We start from the raw sequence: 13,068 nt of genomic DNA, 5'->3' as shown, positions 1-13,068 counted from the left end.
CCGCCCGCCTCGGCCTCCCAATGTGCTGGGATTACAGGCGTGAGCCACCGCGCCCATCAAAGCTGTGTTTTTTCTACCATGATATGCACCTCATAGATGGTACAACTCCTCCCCCAGCCGTTTTCCTTCCAGTTCAAAGCAGGTCATCATTGCTTCTGATTTCTTTCTTGCCTTCTTTTTGCCTTGATTTCCTGCATAAGGGCAAAGAGTAAGGAGGTAAGCTGAATGCTCAGGGAGGGTCAGGAACTCAGACATCTCCTGGCTTACTGGAAGCTTATACAGCAGGGAGCTAGAAGCCAAGCTCCGGTGTTTGTGAGAAGCAGGTGACCCAGGTGGGGAAGGGGTTCCAGATGCTGGTCGAGGTGGGCTGGACTCCAGCAAACTCTCCCCAAGCCCACTCTGATTTTCTGCTTAGCTCTGGCCTTGGTCTCTCGACCCCAACTTCCCAGACCAGGCCTGGTGAGGGTTTGATGGATGATCTTGACCTGGTTTTGTCTTTTGGGGGGGCTTGAACTGTCTCCTTTAAGGAAGAGGAGAGAGATTGAGGGAGAGAGAGTGAGAGGGTTGGGGGAGAAAGGAGAAACAGGAGAGAAGAAGGAGGAGGGAGGAAATGGAGAAGGGGAGGGAAAGACAGCCGGATGGAGAGGGGAGGACAGGGAGGAGGGGAGGGAAGCCAGCGCAGTGTGGTTGTGAGCTCCGAGGCAGAAGAAAGGATGAGAAAGCAAGAAATCAGCTTCAAGGGAAGGACGAAGAGGGGAGGGAGCCGAAGTTGGTGGGAGAGTGCGAGAAAGAGGAGGAGGGCGAGAGAAAGAGAGCGAGGGAAGGAGAGCGAGCTGGGGGAAGGGAGATGAGAGGGTGGGGAGAGGCCTGGGGAGAGAGAGGAGAACAAAGGCAGAGATTGAGCGCTGCTTTCTCCCACCACACACGGAGGCCTCAGTGGGCTCTGAGGGGCTGAATGAACCTGGAGCCAGTCATGACTCAGCCTTGGGGCTCTCCTGCCCCACAGACAAATCCTTTCTGGCTCAGCAGTTTCTACTCTGTCGAGTGGGGGGTACCATCCTCCACTGTCCATCCTCTGCTGTCTTCCATTGTCCTCCACTGTCCATCATCTATCATCCTCTACCCTCCATCCTCCACCCTCCATCCTCCAGCGTCCTCCACCCTCCATCCTCCACCCTCCATCCTCCATCCTCCACCACCCTCCTCCTCCGGCATCCATCTTCCATCGCCCTCCACCATCCATCCTCCTCTGCCCTCCGTTGTCCATACTCCACCGTCCTCTACTGTCCACTCCTTTCCTGGGAGGGAGTCTTCCCTGGGGCCCTGATGAAAGCCCCGTCCCCACCTCCCAGGACTTTGTGACTGGTACCTGCCCCGAGTTCTTCCAGTTGCACTGTCCTGGACAACCCTTCTGGAACCTTCCAAAGAGGCAGAAACTGGTCGCTGTGCTGGAGGAGCGAGGACTGGGTGTGCACGCAGCCTGAACAATCTCCTCCTCCCCCAGCTGCTGAAGCCTGACACCTTTCTAAGGAGTTAGTGCCTAGGAGCCAGCTCTTCCTTAATAAAAGAACTCACATGTATTGCAGGAGCTAAGCAAGTTTCATGTTGTATCTCATTTAATCCTCACAGCAACCCTAATAAGTCATGGCATTCCAGTTTCCAGAAGGATAAATGAGAGTTAAGGAGGTTTGGTTATTTACCCATACTCACATAGCTAATAAGAGGAGGAACCCTAATGTCTAGCTCTCATCTCCCAGGGACAGAGGTCATGGTCCTCCTGGGGTTTGAACCCAGGGCAAAGGCTGAGGCAGGAGAGTATGGGATTAGCTAATGGTTTATGATGTCTTGAGCAAGTCTTGGAAGTCTCTGTACCTCAATTTCCCCATCTAGCATCTCAGTTGCTGTACGAATTGGCGGGAGGGAGAGTTGACCCAAGGAGTCAGGACACAAAGTCAGTAAGGCAGTGTTTGAGGATGGTGTCCTCTTGCAGGGAGGAAGGCCCCAGGTACCTGAGAAGAAAGCTCTGAAATGGTGTTCCTCTGCTGGCAGCCTTATCAGCATCTTCTCGGAAGACCAGATGGGTGGTAATAAGGCCCTGTTTTCATGGGGCTTCCAAGAACCTTTCTCCAAAGCACTTTCAAATATGGGTAAACACATACGCATGCACAGACACAGATGCACAGACACAGACACACATGCACATACCCATGCACACACACACACACGCACAGACACACACATACACACATACCATTCTTATCGTCAAAACCACTTTCCATGCACGGAAAGTCAACCTGACTTCATTCTCTATGGCTGGGCTCCTCAGCTAGAGAAGGCCAAAGTCACATAGTTAGCAATAGGGAGAGCAGATACTACCCGGATGCATGGGTAGTGACATAGTTTCTGTCCTCAAAGCACCTTGTGGGCTCTCAGGGAATCAGTAGGCACATAGAACCCACTCCACACCCGGCCGCAGCCTAACCTCCCCACCCCCACAGCACCTGAGGGTCATCCTGAAGACCCCATGCATGCCATGGCCTCCCCTGGCACCACCCTGCAGCCTGCTCATGCCCCTCTCCAGCCTGAGCTGCTTCTCTCCCAGCCCAGAGCCCTAGTGAATTCCCCCTGTCACCTTCCATCAGGTTCATGTTAGAGCTCCAGTCTGGAAAAGGGCTTTCCCTTCCTCCTCCCCCATCCCCCTGCCCAGATGGCGGCTCCCCTTCCCCAGGGACCAGTGATGCAGCAGCTCGGGTAGCCTGCAGTTGCCATGGTGATAGTCCTCCTTTGGGTTTCCATGGGGTGGGGGATGACAGGGAGGGTGTGAGTGTGTCCCATTTTCAGCTCCAGGTGAGGAGAGCTCATGGAGTGGAATCCCACCCTCCTTGAGTGGGGTCTGCTCCTCCTCCCAGCTGGGACCCAGCCAGCTCAGTGGCATCACAGCAACTGGGAAGACTGGCAGACAGACAGGGACACTGGACTGAAGAAAGATGTCCCAGAAGGAGCACGGGAGGTGGGGGGTGGACATGGCCATTGGCACAGTTGCCAAAGGATGGAGGCCGGAACCTGGGGTAGGAGCCAAGGCATCAGGGAGCTGGGAGGAGGGACAGGCTGGAGCCTCGGAGACCCGGAAAGGGTGGGCCCCTTATTTCTGCCATCCACCCAAGGAGTCTCCCGCTGCGCTTCCCCAGTCAAGAGAAGGCCCCTCTGCTCTTCCAACATGATCTGTAATTTCCGGCAGACATTTGAGGCCCCTGACATCTGCATAATGTGGGCCAGTCTCTTAGCAACGGGGAACAGCTGTCTGGCATTTCTAAGATTAAACTGTAACTATACGCGGCCCTTGCCAGGGGGAGGGGGTGGGGGAAGGGGATAAACACTGCCTCCTGGCATTTTCAAACTCATTTAGCTTTTATTCATTTCCTGCCTCCAGTAAAGAGGCCAGGGATTCGGGCTGGGCTGTTACTGCCCCTGCCGCCACCGCCTGCCACGCCACTGCCACCACCTCCGCTGCTGAGGTTGCAGATGGCTCTTCCCCCAGCTCTGTTCGCATGCTGGTGGGGGAGAGATAGGAGACAGCACTCGCTCTTTTTTTGTTGTTTTTATTTTATTTTATTTTTTGTAGGTGCTGCGATCCTGGCATGCTGTGTAGCTGCAGCCCAGGAAGAAAAGCCAGTGTGACCCAGGAGTTAAAGCCCTCAAGTCAGCTCGAAGCTGGGTGAATTCCATCCAGCTCCATGGCTAATAGCTAGCTGCGTGACCTTGTGCCAAATTCCTTCACCTGCCCACACCTTCACCTCCCTGTCTGTACAAGGACATAATTGTACCCTGAGGTGGCTCTGAAGACTGTGTATGCACTCAGGCAATGGATTCATGATTAATAATCGTGGCTCTCTACTCCTTTGGTCACCTTCCAGCCGCCATCCTCTGCTAGTGACCTCGGGCTCTGCTACTGGGGCAGAGAGACACAGGCCATTTCTCTGGGAGCTGCCACCTTGAATTCCAGTTCCCTGGAGCCCCCGCGATGACATTTTTGCCCTGCAGGACTTAACCAGGGCTCAGCAAGCCCTAGCAGGGCCCTCTCTGCGGCTGGCTAGAGGTGTCCTCATCCCCTGGCCTGCTTGGGCCAGGCAACTCCTGTTTCCCAATTCCTCCGCCAGCTCCTGCCACTTGGCTACAGCGCCTGAACTCGTGAACGCGGTGTTTTGGTTTTGCAGCAAGAAGGAAAAATAAAAGGGCGGGTGTGGGGCCTGGACAGGAGGGTGAGAGGGAGAGAGAGGAGGAGGGAAAAACCCTCCAGCCGCCTGTGCTGGCCAGTTCCAGGAATGTGTTCTCGGACCTCCGTGCCAAAGCAGTGACCCAGGCGCGGCGGCCAGGCCGGGTCTGGAGGCCTTCCCAGGAGAAGGGAGAGGCCGGCTTCGGCTCCAGGGCCCGAGGCTGCCTCGCCTCCCGCCTCTCGCCTCCCCCACGCCGCCTCTGCTGACTCATCGCTGCCCCAGCTGGCAGGAGCCTTTTCTGGGGATGGCTGTTGCTAAGATTCCTTGGAGATGACTGATTGCTTCTCCTTGAGCTTTGTGAAAACATGTTTGTAGACTGCACGCAAACACAGGCATGCACTCCTGGGGGCTTACACGCCTGGCCTAGACACCTGTGCATGTGCGTTTGTGTGTCCAAATGTGTGTGCACATGGAAGACCAGAACACGCTTCCTGTCCCCATCACCTCCGAGCGCACGTGTATGGACCAGCACACCCCCACTCCACCCAAAAAGGGGCTGAGACACGCCAGGCTTTCCTGGCAGTAGGGGAAGCTGCCGCTGTACAGGCCCCTCTCATCTGAAGGAGTTTCAGGTTGCCTTGAAACATTCTTGGCCTCTGTCCCTCCTGCCCTCTCTGGGTTTTTGGTTTGCTTCATTCTGCTGTAATGATCTAATCTTCCCTTCTCCCCAGGCCTGCCAGGTTTTTGATGTCTGGTGTTTCAGGCACTCAACCGGGAGCTGCTTGAGATCAGGCTGCCTGGCTTGGAAATGACTTGCCCAAGAGGCTCCAGGGAGTCTCAGTGCCTCTGTATCTGCCCCCCCCCCACCGACCCCGCCGCCCCGGGGAGGGAGGGGATCAGCAATAGCATTCATGGAGGGGAAGTGCTGGGCCTTTCTCCGGGCTCTGCTGTTGAATGACGTGGGAGATATTTGTTCCTCCTATGTGCCTGGCCGAGCTGTGGCCGGGGTGAGGGTGAGGGTGCTTGGTGCTTAGCCTGCAGCCCTGGATGCCCGGCCTCCAGGGCCTTGTAGCCAGCGCCGTGTGTGTGACCTTGGTCACGTTGGGCTCTTACTGCCTTGGTTTCCCCACCTGCTGGTCTGAAATTGGACTCCTTGCTGAGTCTTCCAGGGTTTTAGTATGACAGGGCTTGGCAGGCACTTGGGCACCAGGCAAGGTTGTTTGTCACGGGTTCTTGAAGAGGTGGAGGGACAGGCAGGCCCCGTGCCAGCATGGAACCAACACTCTTCTCTCACCAGCTCTGCTAGGCTCAGGCTCAAGTGTGGCTTCTTTAAATGGACTCACCCCGGGGGCCAGATCCCAGGAGCGCTGTCTGCTGTGATTCTGCAGCTGTTGCTAGGGAAGGCTCTGTACCTGGCCTCATGGGATGAGCTGTGGCCAGCCTGAATTCAGTGGGGTTGGCAAAGCTCACAGCAGCCACCAGAAAAATACCCCTCTGTGCTCGGGTCCTCATCCTAAATGAGGACAAGGCTGGCTTCAGAATTCCTGCTGCTTTTAACAGGCAATGGTATGGGTGGGAGTGGGGGTTGGGGATTGGGAGGTGGAGTGGAAATTAAGAGAGTAAAGCGAATGACAAAAATAAAAATAAGTGGCACAAGAAAACAGCTCTTTGTGGGAATGTCAGCAGCCTAATGCAAGCTCCCCAAAGCAGGAACACTATTGGATGCATTATTTTGGCTAGCACCACAAGAGTCTGGCAAATCATAAACAGTCTCAAGGCAGGAGAGTACACGGCACTGTGTCCCACGGACACCAGCGTCACCACTCAGGACGCATCAGCCTCTTGCCCAAGACTCCCAGCCCATCCACGCCCCTTGCTCCAGCCTCAGGACAAAGCAGGGCACCAAGCACTTTGCCTGCAGTCCTTGTTTTCACCAGGAGGTGGCAAGAACTTCCATATGAACTGCTTGCTGGTCAGGTTTGGGAATTACAAAGTCAGTCAGTAACCACAAAGCCTGTGAGATGGGAATCCTCAAAGGATGGGCTCTGGGCCCTAGCAGAGGTCTCTGAGCTGAGGCGGGCTTGCTGGGATCCGTTGGTGAGGATGCGAGCAGAGAATGATCATAAGGACGCAGCTTTGTTGAGCTTTTAGTGCGTGCCAGGCACCTTTCTAGGTTGTTGCATGTATCCATCCATTAGATCCTCACAACCGCCCTCTGAAGGAGGAAGTACCATGACCTGTATTTTCCAGATGGGAAAACTGAGGTGCAGCAATGTTAAGAAGGAGCTGCTCAGTAGAAATTTGTCTCCAGAGCCTAACTGTTAGACACTTTCCATCATTGCTCCCCGCTGATTGTCATGCAGGCAGTCATGGCACCAGGTGCCACCATCTTCTCCAGTGCTGCCACAGGCAGAGGAGAAACCTAAGTTTCTGTGCCGATATACCATTTTCACGGCGCTTCTGCCTCTGACCTCTGGGAACTCACATATCAGCCAAGACAAGCCTCGTGGCAAATTTGATTAAGGTATTCTCTCACTGAGTGACCAGAGCATATGATTCAACCCCTTGGACCTTATCTTCTCCCTTTCTGTACAATGAGGGGTTTATGGGGCCCCTCAGTTCTGTTGCTTTTCTGACATGCAACAATCTTAAGAAACAGCTTTCTTCAGTTCCTTTCCTTTTCTGACATGCAACAATCCTAAGAAACAGCTTTCTTCTACGACTCCCAAGCACATTACAGATGCAACTGATTTGCCTGGTCACAAGCACATGCGCACACACGTGAGATTCTGCACCTATGGGTGCAAAATCTTGAACAGAGTCACAAAGATATACTATGGAAACTGGGCAGGGCTTCCAAAAGACTTGCATTTTTATTGTATTTTTTTATGGTAGCAATGATCAGGGAGCAGCTTTGGGCTATAGATGCTTATGAGTAAACATTTAATAGGGCCTCACAGACATGTACAGCTGTCAAAGGGTTTCACAGCCAGCATTGTCTGAGGTAGTCACATGTTTTCTTGTTCATAATACTTGTCTTCCTACTCTAACACCTTTTAAAACAGGATTTTTTTTTTTTTTTTTTTTTTTAAATGGAGTCTCATTCTGTCGCCCAGGCTGGAGTGCAATGGCATGATCTCGGCTCACTGCAACCTCCACCTCCCGGGTTCAAGCGATTCTCTTGCGTCAGCCTCCCAAGTAGCTGGGACTACGGGTGTGCACCACCATACCCGGCTAATTTTTGTATTTTTAGTAGAGACAGGGTTTCGCCATGCTGGCCAGGCTGGTCTTGAACTCCTGATCTCAAATGATCCGCCTGCCTCGGCCTCCCAAAGTGCTGGGATTACAGGTATGAGCCACAGCACCCGGCCCACCAGAATGTTTTGTATCATCTCCCTCATAATTGCCTGACACAGTGCCACCCCTAATAGGTGATCAATTTGTATTTGTGCATTGGTGGCTAATGGAGAGCAGGTGAGTTAGGCTAACAGAATTGTTTGGTTATATGAATTCACCAACCCCATGACACTTTCAGAAACCACCGTCGGGACTACACCCCACAGTCTGCTCTCTAAGCCAGCTCCTCACTCAGTTATCCCACCCCCCACCTCCCAGCAATGCTAGGGCCACACCCTGCATCTCCTGTTCTTTTTGTGTCTCTGCCAATCCCCTACCTTCCTTTTCCATCTCCTACATGGAGATTTGAGTCCATGCCCTGAACTACTGCCTTTCCTCCCTCTCTCCTTCTTTTGATTTTCTTCTTAGAGAAGAGCCAGAGGGAGGCCTTTAAATGGCTATTGGAGAGGGGAGCCCTGGTGGGGGGTGTCAGGTGGAGGAGGGCAGGCTCCACCCTGGCTTCTCTCCTTCCTTCTCTTTCAGACCTGAGGCCCACCTGGGGAACCAGAAATGCCAGAACTGTAACTCCACCTCTGAGATCTACAGGGCAAGCCTGTGGCGAGTCCCCAGGTGGGTGGGGTCTGGGCGAGTGGCAAGCAAGCCTAGCAAGCTGAGGAAAGTCCTGCAGTGTCTTTGTATTTTGTTTTGAGACAGAGTCTCACTCTGTTGCCTAGGCTGAAATGCGATGATGTAATCTCGGCTCACTGCAACCTCCGCTTCCCGGGTTCAAGCAATTCTCCTGCCTCAGCCTCCCGAGTAGTTGGGATTACAGGTGCCCGCCACCACACCTGGCTAAGTTTTTGTATTTTTAGTAGAGACGGGGTTTCACCATGTTGGTCAGGCTGGTCTCGAACTCCTGACCTCAGGTGATCCATCTGCCTTGGCCTCTCAGAGTGCTGGGATTACAGGCGTGAGCCACCGCACCCGGCCAGGTCCTGCAAGGTCTACGTTCTCCTGTGTGGGGGCTTCAGGATTCAGAGCCTGGAACCAGTGAGGACAAAAACAAGCACTTTCTCCATGCTCCCTCCCCAGCCTGAGGAGATGGGAAGGAAGCCAATGTTGGGCGTGGGGGCTGCTGGTTTCTGAGTGACAAGCTTTTAAATTAGGCTGGAAATGGCCAGTTAGAAGCTCCCATTGCTGCCTGACTACTTTGAACTAGGTTTGCTTGATCTGGAGCTAATGAGAAACCAAAGTGTCTCTGATGGCTGTGCAGTCTACCTGGCCCACTAACACCTTCTGTGGGTTTGGGCTAAGGAGTGGCCCCCAGGCAGGACCCCAGGAAGCTGGGCTGAGCTCCTGAACAGGGGTGTGGGGGTGGGTGGTGAGGGTCGGGGTGCCTCCTGTCCCACCCAGTGGCTTGCTGGGATGAGAAGGTGTGATCTGTCCTTCCACATCACCCTCCATTCATTTCAGGCCTTTGATGGAAGCCGCCTCTGTCCTCAGGCTTGTAGACCAGGACATGGTGCCTTCTCGAGGGTGCTTCTGCTGGCCTTGAGGCTAGGGGGATAGGGCCACAGCTCTGCTCGACCACAGCCTCCTGCCTTTACTTCCCCAGTCCTAGGGTGGGTGCTGAAGAAGGTCCTCCTGCCATCACCCTTCATCCCACCGGCTACACAGCGACACCTGGTGGATCACGGGTGCCATCACAGGGAGACCTCAGAAGCCCCACACTGGCTGAGCCCTTGGTTCTAACCTCTGAGTCTCACTCAATCTCAGTCCATCCCCCCAGGGGGCTAAAACCCACCATTTCCCTCTGAGCCCAGAGTCCCAGACACTGGGAACCGCTGGAAACAAGGAGCTGAGTCTTGGAAGGAGTCAGTGTTCCATCAGACAAGGACTTTGGGAAGCCAGTCCAGGTCATAAAGTCAGGGTATTTGGCCACTAGGGTTGGATGAAGCTACCAGAAAGATCTGGAAGGGACTGGGCCTGGGGGTGAGCCCTGGGTCAGCACCTGGGGATGTGTGGGCACAAAGCAGATTCTGCTGCCCTCCTCAGGGCCAAATCAGAATCCGCACCAGGCCTTGAGCCTGGACTACACCCGCACTCCTCGACCCTGGGGACACCCTGGGCGAACTGATTCCACACACTACTCCTGACAGCACTGCTCTCACCCAGGAGCTTGCCTGTGTGGTTTTTGCTTGTTTTTTGAGATGGAGTCTGGCTCTGTCACCCAGGCTGGAGTGCAATGGCACAATCTCGGCTCGCTGCAACCTCCGCCTCCTGGGTTCATGCCATTCTCCTGCCTCAGCCTCCCGAGTAGCTGGGACTACAGGCGCCCGCCACCGCGCCCGGCTAATTTTTTTTTGTATTTTTAGTAGAGACAGGGTTTCACTGTGTTAGCCAGGATGGTCTTGATCTCCTGACCTCATGATCCGCCTGCTTTGACCTCTAAAAGTGCTGGGATTATAGGTGTGAGCCACTGCACCCAGCCCACTCTTATTTTTGAGCAGGGCATCTCCTCCTCTGAACTTGACACACACACACACAACACACACTTAAGTCCCTGTCGCCAGCTACCTGCACCTTCTCTGTGCATATCCAGGACACATCTAGTCCAATTCTGTCCTCTCCCTACCTTCTCCTGACCCCAGCAGGGTGGAGCCTAGCACTGCAAGGACAGGCCCAGACCGGTGGAACTCAATCACATGTGCACGCAGAGAGCCAGCCAGGGTACCCAGCCTCTCCTGCCTGCTGTCAGGTCTAGGAAAAAGATGACTGAGTGTGTGGCTCATGCCTGTAATCCCAGTACTTTGGGAGGCTGAGGCAGGAGGATTGCTTGAGCCCAGGAGGTCAAGACTACAGTGAGCTGTGATTGCACCACTGCACTCTAGCTTGGGTGATAGACTGATATTCTGTTTCAAAAAAAAAGGCCTGGTGCAGTGGCTCGCTCCTGTAATCCCAGCACTTTGGGAGGCTGAGGCAGGTGGATCACTTGATTTCAGGAGTTTGAGACCAGCCTGAGCAACATGGTGAAACCTCGTCTCTACTAAATATAAAAAAGTAGCTGGGTGTAGCTGTAGTCCCAGCTATTTGGGAGGCTGAGGCAGGAGAATCACTTGAACCCGGGAGGCAGAGGTTGCAGTGAGCTGAGATCATGTGCTATTGCACTCCAGCCTGGGCAACCAGGACAAAATCCTGTCTCAGGAAAAAAGAAAGAAAAAGAAAGATGGATGTGTTCCTAGGAAAGGCATTGCTTCTCACCACACCCTCCTACCTGCTGAGCCATCATCTCACAGTGCTAGCCATGACCCCCTCATCACCCCCTACCGAAACACCACCTCCCCGCCCCCGCAACTCCCCACACCACTGAAACACAGCCTGGTCTCTTCCAAGTCAGGTTTGTCCTTGTTACAAAATGATCATTGTAAGAAAAAGGAACAAACCCATAGAGTAGAACTCACACCTACTCCTATTATCCAGAGAAAGCCCCTGCTGACATTCTGAGTTTTTTCTCGGAAATCGTACCTCTTTATGTTTTGTTTTGTTTTTATTGTTTTTTTGAGATGAAGTCTCGCTCTGTTGCCCAGGCTGGAGTGCAGTGGTGCGATCTTAACTGCAACCTCCACTTCTCCGGTTCAAGAGATTCTCCTGTCCTCAGCCTCCCAAGTAGCTGGGATTACAGGCGCACGCACCACACTCTGTTAATTTTTGTATTTTTAGTAGAGATGGGGTTTCACCATGTTGACCAGGCTGGTGTCAGAGTCCTGACCTCAGGTGATCCACTCACCTCGGCCTCCCAAAGTGCTGGGATTACAGGCATGAGCCACTGTGCTCGGCCCGTATTTTATGTTTTAATAATCCCTCTGCACATGCTGTTTTGTACCCTGCTTTTTTTTTTTTTCCTGCTCAATTACATATCTTGAACATCTTTCCAGGCCATTAACTATTCTTCTACCGGGTATGTCGATGGCTGCCCAGTATTCCATAAATAAATCAGTGTTTATTTAACCAGCCTACTGATTGCTAGACATTTTGTACCTCATTCTTGACTTTGTTTGAATCTCGGCTCTGCACTTAATAGCTGTGTGCTAACAGGAAAGTCACTTCTGCTTTCTGAGCCTCGGTTTGCTCATCTGCCCACTGAGCAGCCTAATGCCCCAGTGCCCTTAGGCATTGCCTCGAAGATCTGAGTGGGTGGATGACGCAGCGCTTGGCTTGATGCCGGTGACACATCCCCCTAAGTGTTTTCTCAGTGTGAGTCCTCATCAGCTTCTCTGCTGTGCCTTCTTCAGCTTGTTTGCGAGTTCCTGGTTCATCCTGACCACCCTGAAAGGCCGCCCTGGGTCTTCGCATAACTCACTCTCTCCTGGTTCCCAGCAGGAGCGTAGGAATGAGTGCTCGTCCTGGACTCTGGGCTGGGAACTAGCACCTAGTGGGGAATGGACTAGGAAGGCTTGGGCCAATTTCTTTTCAGGCCAGGTTTGGATTTCAGGTCAGTTCTCTTAGGACAGAGCCCTTGGGAATTCCCATGGTGTGAATGTCCTGGGCCAGCGGGAATGACTGCTCGCCCCCCACTTCCAAGGTGAGTGTGAAGGTCTGCCCCGGCCCCTGGTGCGTGCCAAGCTGTGTGCTCCTACCTTGATGTCCAGAGATGTGACCCTCCCAGACTGTGGGTGTGCTCCAGGAGCCTCCCACACCTGCCACAGGCCACTCTTTCTGGGGCTCTCTGTGTGAGGGTCTGGCCTTGCCTGCCCTAGACCAGCTCAGGAATCCTTGCTTCTTCAGCCAAGCCTCCCCTCTGTCCAGCCACTGGCGTGACTCATCACAGGGCCCATTTCTACTGCAAGAAGAAATGCTCAGACCCACGCCCCTGGTTACAAAAGAGGCCACTCAGCTGAGGATCTGCTTCCAACAACTGGGATGCAGACCCTGAATAACCCCAAGTAGAAAACGCGTGTATAGAGCTTGTGTGCGCAAGTACACACACACGCATTTCCTCACGTACCCTCCCACACGCTCTCACTCGCTCTCCAGCCTGCCCATCCTTATCCGCTCACACATTCACACACATGTGTGCACGCACGCAACTACCCTGTGCTGTGCCAGACAGCAGTTAAACTCTGACTCGGCTTATGTTTTTCGTCATGCTGTTCTGAGAAAAAAGAGAATGTGTTTGGAGAGACCCCAGCTGCCAGACAGCAGTGCTTTTTTTTTTTTTTTTTTTTTTTTTTTTTTTTCCTAATTTTGGTCCCATAGGTCAGATCTCAATTTTCTTTACTCCTTGAGCAGTGAAAGAGAAAGAGGCAACACTGTAAACCAGAAATGAGACAGAAGCCTGGTACAGTGGTGTGCACCTGCAGTCCTGAATACTCAGGAGGCTGAGGCTGAAGAATTGCTTGAGGCCAGGAGTTTGAGTCCAGCCTGGACAGCATAGTGAGACGTTGTCTCTAAAAAAAACTAAAAGAAAAAAAAAACCTGTGAGACAGACACCTCCACCCTGTGACACCCTGGTTATCTG

General features: G+C 53.4%; 1 long non-coding RNA gene across 2 annotated transcripts in view; it reads left to right on the top strand.

Moving 5' to 3' along the window:
- The window catches only part of LOC107130459 (uncharacterized), a 174,778-nt gene extending 168,903 nt beyond the window's left edge, over positions 1-5,875 (top strand). For both annotated transcript variants that reach the window (XR_012416032.1, XR_010588573.2), the window contains one exon: positions 3,623-5,875. This is a non-coding gene — a long non-coding RNA (uncharacterized lncRNA). The remainder of the gene's footprint in view (positions 1-3,622) is intronic.
- The last annotated feature ends 7,193 nt before the right edge of the window (positions 5,876-13,068 follow it).

Source organism: Macaca fascicularis, chromosome 7 (assembly GCF_037993035.2).
Source record: "Macaca fascicularis isolate 582-1 chromosome 7, T2T-MFA8v1.1".
In the NCBI taxonomy this organism is placed as follows: Eukaryota; Metazoa; Chordata; class Mammalia; order Primates; family Cercopithecidae; genus Macaca; species Macaca fascicularis.
The sequence above is the reverse complement of the archived record's forward strand: the minus strand, read 5'-3'. Positions and strand labels throughout refer to the sequence as shown.